Source organism: Propithecus coquereli, unplaced genomic scaffold, assembly GCF_000956105.1.
Source record: "Propithecus coquereli isolate 6110/MARCELLA unplaced genomic scaffold, Pcoq_1.0 Scaffold48, whole genome shotgun sequence".
Taxonomy (NCBI): Eukaryota; Metazoa; Chordata; class Mammalia; order Primates; family Indriidae; genus Propithecus; species Propithecus coquereli.
Window position 1 is genome coordinate 5,699,813 of NW_012150618.1, and position 7,305 is coordinate 5,707,117.

A 7,305-nucleotide genomic window follows, 5' to 3' on the forward strand; every position below is an offset into this window, starting at 1 on the left:
AGGCAATGTTGGAAAACAGAAAGGAAAAGCAAAATCTATAGCAAGAAAGAAGGTGGAAAATGACAGCTAGACTTTCTAGTACTCTTGCCCCTACCTAATCCCTCAGGAGGAGGTCTCTGAAGAATCCCAAGACCCTGAGTGCAGAATGGAGACAAATATCCAGTAGACCCACGCCCCACTGACCGCTGCTTGGACCTCACACCCCACTCAGAGTCTGCTTGGGCAGAGCTTGTACTTTTAATTTTTTTTGCCAAATCCTGGAAAAGCAAAGGAGGCCTGCAAGTGTGCCTTGGACAGCTGTGAGAAACCATACTGTTATTTTGGCTGCTACACTCCAAGGAACTGTAAGAAAAAATAAATCAGAAAAATCGTATCTTGCACACTGAGACGTAGGCAAGCCCAAAAGCAGAGGAAGCTACTTCCCAGCAAGACTGTCAGGCCAACCGCAGCTACCTTTTCTGAGGGGCTTTTAAACAGAGATTTAAAGTTGCAAATTAAAGATATGTTCCTCGGGGAAAAATGGACATTATAACAATGTTGTTCTTCCTCTTATCACTCTTGATTATAGGCTCTCGTGGGAGCTGGTTCCCAGACAGTCGTTGAAGTAGGATGTAATTTAGAGACGTTTCCTTGGTGGGAAACACAAGGGAGGTGCTGAAAAGGGAGGTGGAAAGAGGATATGGGAAAGATATAAGGAGGAGAGTAGCAGAGCTGTGACCTGAAATACCACTGGTTGATTAATATGACATGTAATTACATCTAATTACAGGCATCCCTTGGAACTTGGACCACTGGGCTGAAGATAAATTTAATATCTGGAAGAAATACCCACACTAATATAACAAAAGTCTTTATTTCAAGGGATAAACTTATTAGTGTCAAATCTCTAAATCAAATGAGTATGCATCTGAGAAATTTGCTTATTGGAAAGAATAAAGAAATATTAATCAGGGAGGCTAAGGGGATAAAAAAAAAAACCAAAATGGGCAATAAAAATATTCAAGGGATTATCCCATTTTATAAATCACTCTGCTTTCAAAGTGTTTACCTTTAAAAAAGTTGAAAGACAAGTTAAAAATAAAGACAGCAAAAACTCTCTGAATGGTTAGAAGATAGACATGCTTTAAAAATGATCCTAAAATTAGAATTGTAAAATAATAACTATAATGTAACCTACAAACTCTGCTGATCTGTGTTCTACATAGGAATGTGGAAACAAATCATTTATGTCTCATAGATTATATATTAATATTGAAACTCATGCAAACTTTCAGCAATTGTACCTATAAAAGTAATGCTCAAAGAAAAATTTTGAAATACTATTGTTCTTTTATTTATAAAGGCATATATCTCATCATGTTTTGCAATTGAAAAATCTTATGGCTTAATTTAATCTACAAGAAATAAATATGTTTTATAACCTATGTTAATTTGAAACCCATAATATTTAATATAGAAAAATACAATGTAATAAATCTGCATCTTAACTCACTACTTTATTTTTTTTTCCTTTTTTATTTCAGCATATTATGGGGGTACAAATGTTTAGGTTACATATATTGCCCTTGCTCCACCCGAGTCAGATTTTCAAGTGTGTCCATCCCCAAGACAGTGCGCATCGCACTCATTGTGTGTGTATGTACTCATCCTCTCTTTCCCCTTCCCATCTGCCTGACACCCGACGAATGTTATTGCTATATGTGCACTTAAGTGTTGATCAGTTAAAACCAATTTGATGGTGAGTGCACGTCGTGTTTGTTTTTCCATTCTTGGGATACTTAGTAGAATGGGCTCCAGCTCTATCCAGGATAATACAAAAGGTGCTAGATCACCATTGTTTTTGTGGCTGAATAGAACTCCATGGTATACATATACCACATTTTATTAATCCACTCATGGGACTGGGTTAATGGGCACTTGGGTTGTTTCCACATCTTTGCAATTGTGAATTGTACTGTTATAAACATTCGAGTGCAGATGTCTTTTTTATAGAATATCTTTTTTTCCTTTGGGTAGATGCCCAGTAATGGGATTGCTGGATCAAATGGTAGTTCTACTTGTATCTCTTTGAGATATCTCCATATTGCTTTCCACAGAGGTTGTACTAGTTTGCAGTCCCACCAACAGTGTATGAGTGTTCCTATCTCTCCACATCCATGCCGAAATTTATTGTTTTAGGACTTTTTGATAAAGGCCATTCTCATTGGAGTTAAGTGATATCTCATTGTGGTTTTGATTTGCATTTCCCTGATGATTAGATGTTGAGCATTTTTTCATATGTTTGTTAGCCATTAGTCTATCTTCTTTTGAAAAGTTTCTGTCCATGTCCTTCGCCCACTTTTTAATGTGGTTGTTTGATTTTTTCTTGCTGATTTTCCTGAGTTCTATATAGATTCTAGTTCTCAGCCCTTTATCAGATGTGTAACATGTGAATATTTTCTCCCATTCTGTAGGTTGTCTGTTTGCTCTCGTGATAGTTTCCTTGGCTGTGAAGAAGCTTTTTAATTTGGTCAGGTACCATTTATTTATTTTTGTTGTTGCCGTGATTGCCTTTGGGGTCTTCTTCATAAATTCTTTGCCTAGGCCAATGTCTATAAGAGTTTTTCCAACATTTTCTTCTAGAATTCTTATAGTTTCACACCTTAGGTTTAAGTCTGTCATCCACTGTCAACTTACTACTTTAAAATCACCCACATAACAATATTCAGTCTGTCCAAAATTAAGTTATTCATTTCAGATATTTGCCCAATATCTAGCCTATGGCATAACATCATAAATAGTAGACATTAAATAAATGTTGAATTAATAAGTTAATGGAGAGCCCAAATAATGTTTGTTTAATTCACCACTCAGATCACCACATAGCTTGGGATTACAGGCATAACCACAGGTATCTCTAAATGGTTCATCATTATATAAAGGACTCTTCTTTCCTGCTGTAATAGCATTCTCTCCTCTTCACCACACGCTCCCTCAGCAGGTTCTCCTTAACTCCCCCGAAATCATGAAATCCATTTTCACTTTCCATTTTGTTACCTGTACTCTCCACAGCTTTGCCAGTCAAGATTTCCTTTGCCTTACTGGATCATAAAGATGCAAACAAAACAGACTAACTGAACATCACCTCTGTGCCCAAGGTTACTCATTACTGTGAGGTTTGGGCCCAGTCTCTATCCTAATCAATTGGGAGAAGTAAGGCAGACACACGAAGTGTGAACTTAAAATTCATTATTAAATAAGGGCAAATAGGTGATACAGAAGCAAAATTCCTTTGGTGGCTTAGAAGAGGGCAATGGAATGGGATGGATAGAAACTTCCTAAGTGGAGATTGCAGGGAAACTAACATTTATTTGCAGCTGGCTTTCATCAGGCCCCAAGCTGGAAGATTTCACATATATTATTTTATCTATTTCTCACATCAAAGTGTTGCAATATGCCTCTTCATAATTTTATTAGACATGAAGCCCAATAGGTCTCAAACCTTGCCCAGGATTATATTGCTTGCAGGTCTCTGAGGAGACATTATAATTTAAGTTGATACTATTTCCATTCCAGGCAGAAGGAATACGAGTGTGCACTAGGGCACCAAGGTAACATTATGCACAGGTATGCTCGACAGATAATGATTGCAGAGATCATCTAGGGCAGAGCGTCTAAGGAGAAACCATGAGTTTGCAAATAGAAGGTCTGGAACACCCCAACTTTTGAGCATGGCCTGCGAGGCCCTATGTGATCAGGCCTGGCCTGTGTAGCCGCATCTGGACCTCTCACTCTGTTCACCTCCACACTCCAGCCACACTGGTCTTCTTCCCGTCCCTGCCTGAAGCAAGCCTTCTAGCCACCAAGGCTCTCCTACAAAGTTCATGCCTGGGTGACCTTCATATTACATTAAGTCTCAACTGAAATATTGCCTCTGCAAAGAGGTCTTCCCCAACTACTGAAAGGTACCCCACCCCTTTTCCTCTAACCAGCATTCTATTTCAGCAATGCATGTTCTTTTTTTCAATACACTTATTACAATCCTAAACTTTACATTTATTGGACTGTCTCCTTGTTTGCTAGGGGTTTCCTGACTAGCTGGAATACCTTGAAGGCATTAACCATGTCAGTTTTGTTCACTGCAGTTTAACCAGAACCCAGGACTATGCTTAGCACATAGCTGTCAGGCAATGACTTCTTTTATATCAATTTTAGTCTAAGCGTGATTTAGTAAACTGAAAACAATGTCCACTGCTATTGCTTAATATCTGTTGCTAAATAGATGGTGAATTTGTGTCATCTATTTAAGAGTGGCATGAGCTCACTCCTAGAGGGGGAGAACATATGGCTGTTGATAAAACAATAACTGTTAATATGCTTAGAAATCGTAATATAAGAAAATAAGATATTTTGAAAGTTAGGTGTTGCTGAAATCCTAATTAGCTGAGGAAGTAGTAAGTTACTGTTATTATTTACATGTATCAACAACCCTAAGTCTTGGAGTTTTAAAATAAATGTTTGTTTCTGTGGCCCCTGAAGGATCTGACACTAATAGAGGGTCTCATTCTTGTCTTCAATTTGGGGCTCTTATTGAGCTCTGAACTCAGATTAAACCTGTCCCCTTTCCTTGCAAATCCTTCAAATTTACACTTTCTCAGTGCCTGTGATCCTTGTACTAAGCAGATTTAACATCAGGGTCACCCCCACTAACAACAACCACCGCCCTCAAGAATGTGTGCATAGAACAAGGGCCCTCTGGGGAAAAATATGTATGGCAACAGTGGTTGCAGATGGATGGTGGGGCTATGAGCAATTTATAGATGTGCCTTCATTCACTGTTTTCTAATTGAGAGAATAAAGTAAAATAGCTTTGTAATTAAAAAATAGTAATAAAGCCAGCATGATCCCTGAGCTCCCTTATTGAGAAAATGAACCACCATAAGGCCAATTTCCTCACTGCTAAAGCTAACAAAACTGGAGAGTGAAAAGAACAGACTTCATGAATTGCTCTCCTGATGGCGCTGACCAACAGCGTCACTAGCAGAAGTAGCAGAGCTGATTGTCAGTGTCACATGGTCATGTTTGGTGAGCAACTATTATGTCAGGCCCTATGCCAAAGGGCCCCATGTAATATTACCTCATTTAATACTCACAGAAACCCTATAAAGTGATTACTATTATTGTACCCATTTTACAATAAGGAGAATAAAACTAAGAAAAGTAAACCGATTATATTGGCCCAGTATTCGGCTCAACTTTGAGATATCCATTCCATGATTTTAATCTAGACCATTCCCTCATACATTTATCAATGACATTATTAAGCATATACTATGTGACAAACGCTGCCCTTGTCATTAAAAATACATATAGTGTATAAGGAACAGTTTTTGTCCTCATCTATTCAAATCAATGGGAGACACAGTTGTGTAAACAGATGACCCTAGCAAAGTGTGTTAAGCTAACACACTTGGCAAGTTCAGGGTTGCAGCAGAACACAGGAATGAAGCCCCTAAACCAGACATGGGTAGAAAGATATGTCAGAGAAAGCTTTCCTGAAGGTGGTGACACCTGAACTGAATCTTAAAAACTAAGTAGCTCTTTGCTTTTACCAAGTAGCTCGCTAGTTGGGGGGTGATGAGTGGGAGAGCATTTAATATAGCAAAGTCTGAACAAGAAACATCATGACAGATAAGAGGCACGGTGTCGTGATGAAGGGAGTGGTAAGAAATGAGTTGGAAAGACAGAGAGGATTTAAAGATAAATGAAATGTCACATTTCCATTATTGAGACATGACTTTAGCATCTACTGAATTATTTGAGACAGACAAGACTAGGAAACCTAGAAACGCTTGCTGGAAGGCTGCTGAAATATTATAAACAAGAGCGAAAAAGGTCCTTAACTAGTGTAGTGCACCAGAGATGCACTGGGAAGAGTGGCGGGAAGAGTTGAGAAATACTTAGGAAATTAAACTTGCAAAATTGATTTGCAATGAGGATGAGGTACAGAAAGAAATTAAAAATAATCCTCAGAATGTTAGCTGAAAATATTGGGGGAATAAATGCTCACACCTCCCATTCCCTGTGAAGATAAAGAAAGCATGAAGAGAAACTGACCTACCGGGAAAGAGATGAACTCAGTTCCAGCCTGTGGGATGAGATTGGGGTGAAATATTCAATGTTTTCTGTCCTTAAAAATTTGGGGCTTGTAGAGAGGTTTCAGCTGGAATAGAGATTTCAAGGTCTTTAGTATTAATATATTAGTATTAGATAAAACCAAGGAGCTTTGTGAGATAGCTCAAGGAGAGTTGAAAAGAGAGAACCTTGCACACAAAATGCAGGGATTTTGAAGGTAGAAGCAACAAAAGGATTAAGTGGTCAATGGGTAGTGACAGAGCCTGGGGAAGGGACATTTTAAGGATGCACCAAGGAAAAGAAGCACATGAGAAAACATGCAGGTAAGGATCGATCTTGACAGTACACAGAGAAGCAAAAGAGGTGGTACTGCGGAAGGCAAAGAGAAAGAGATGTTTCAAGAATTGGGGAGAGAACAACAGCAAGAGAGGCAGATGAGTGGCCCAATTAGATAAAATTGAAAATCACATTCCATTTCATTTGGAAATTGGGTGATCAGTGGTGCCGTGGTGAAATCAGTAGATTGGTGGGGACAGATGCAGGCACATTCTGAAATTTTAACAAGAGGTAGAGAAGAAAGAACCGTGGATTGCTAGATATGATTTAAAGTGAAGAGCTTTGGAGGGAGATTTGTGTGTTTTGGTAGGGGAGAGAGGAATTTAGCTAGATCTGAGAAGCTTTATGGTTTAAAGCATAGAAACCAGTGGAGATGAAATGAGGAAAAACTGAAAGAGTAAAGTGCCAGGAGGAGTTTGACGTGCTTGGGGTGAAGGGTACAAAGGAATGTGTTGGCCGTGGGAAGGAAGAAGAACATCTCATGCACTAAGACTATTGCAAGTAGGGGAAGACTGAGTGGACGTAGATACATTCGTTAGTGGATACAGAAAGTTGAATAATAAACATTTTGTCCAATGACTTCAATTTTCTCAGTAATGCAGAAAGAAAGATCATATAATAAGTGGTTCATAAACATGTCAGGGAATCACAGTCCAGTGGGAAGTCTGAGGAAAATAAAAGAAAAAGAGGGTGATGAGGGATGGTTGCTAGTTCCAGGACCCCTTTTCTAAAGGACATGGACCTTTAAAGAAAATTTAGCAAAAGTTGACAGTTGATCTACCATACAATATCTTATATTGATGTCATGAATGTACAGCAGCATGAGAAGTTGGCATGAATGCCTATAAATGACCA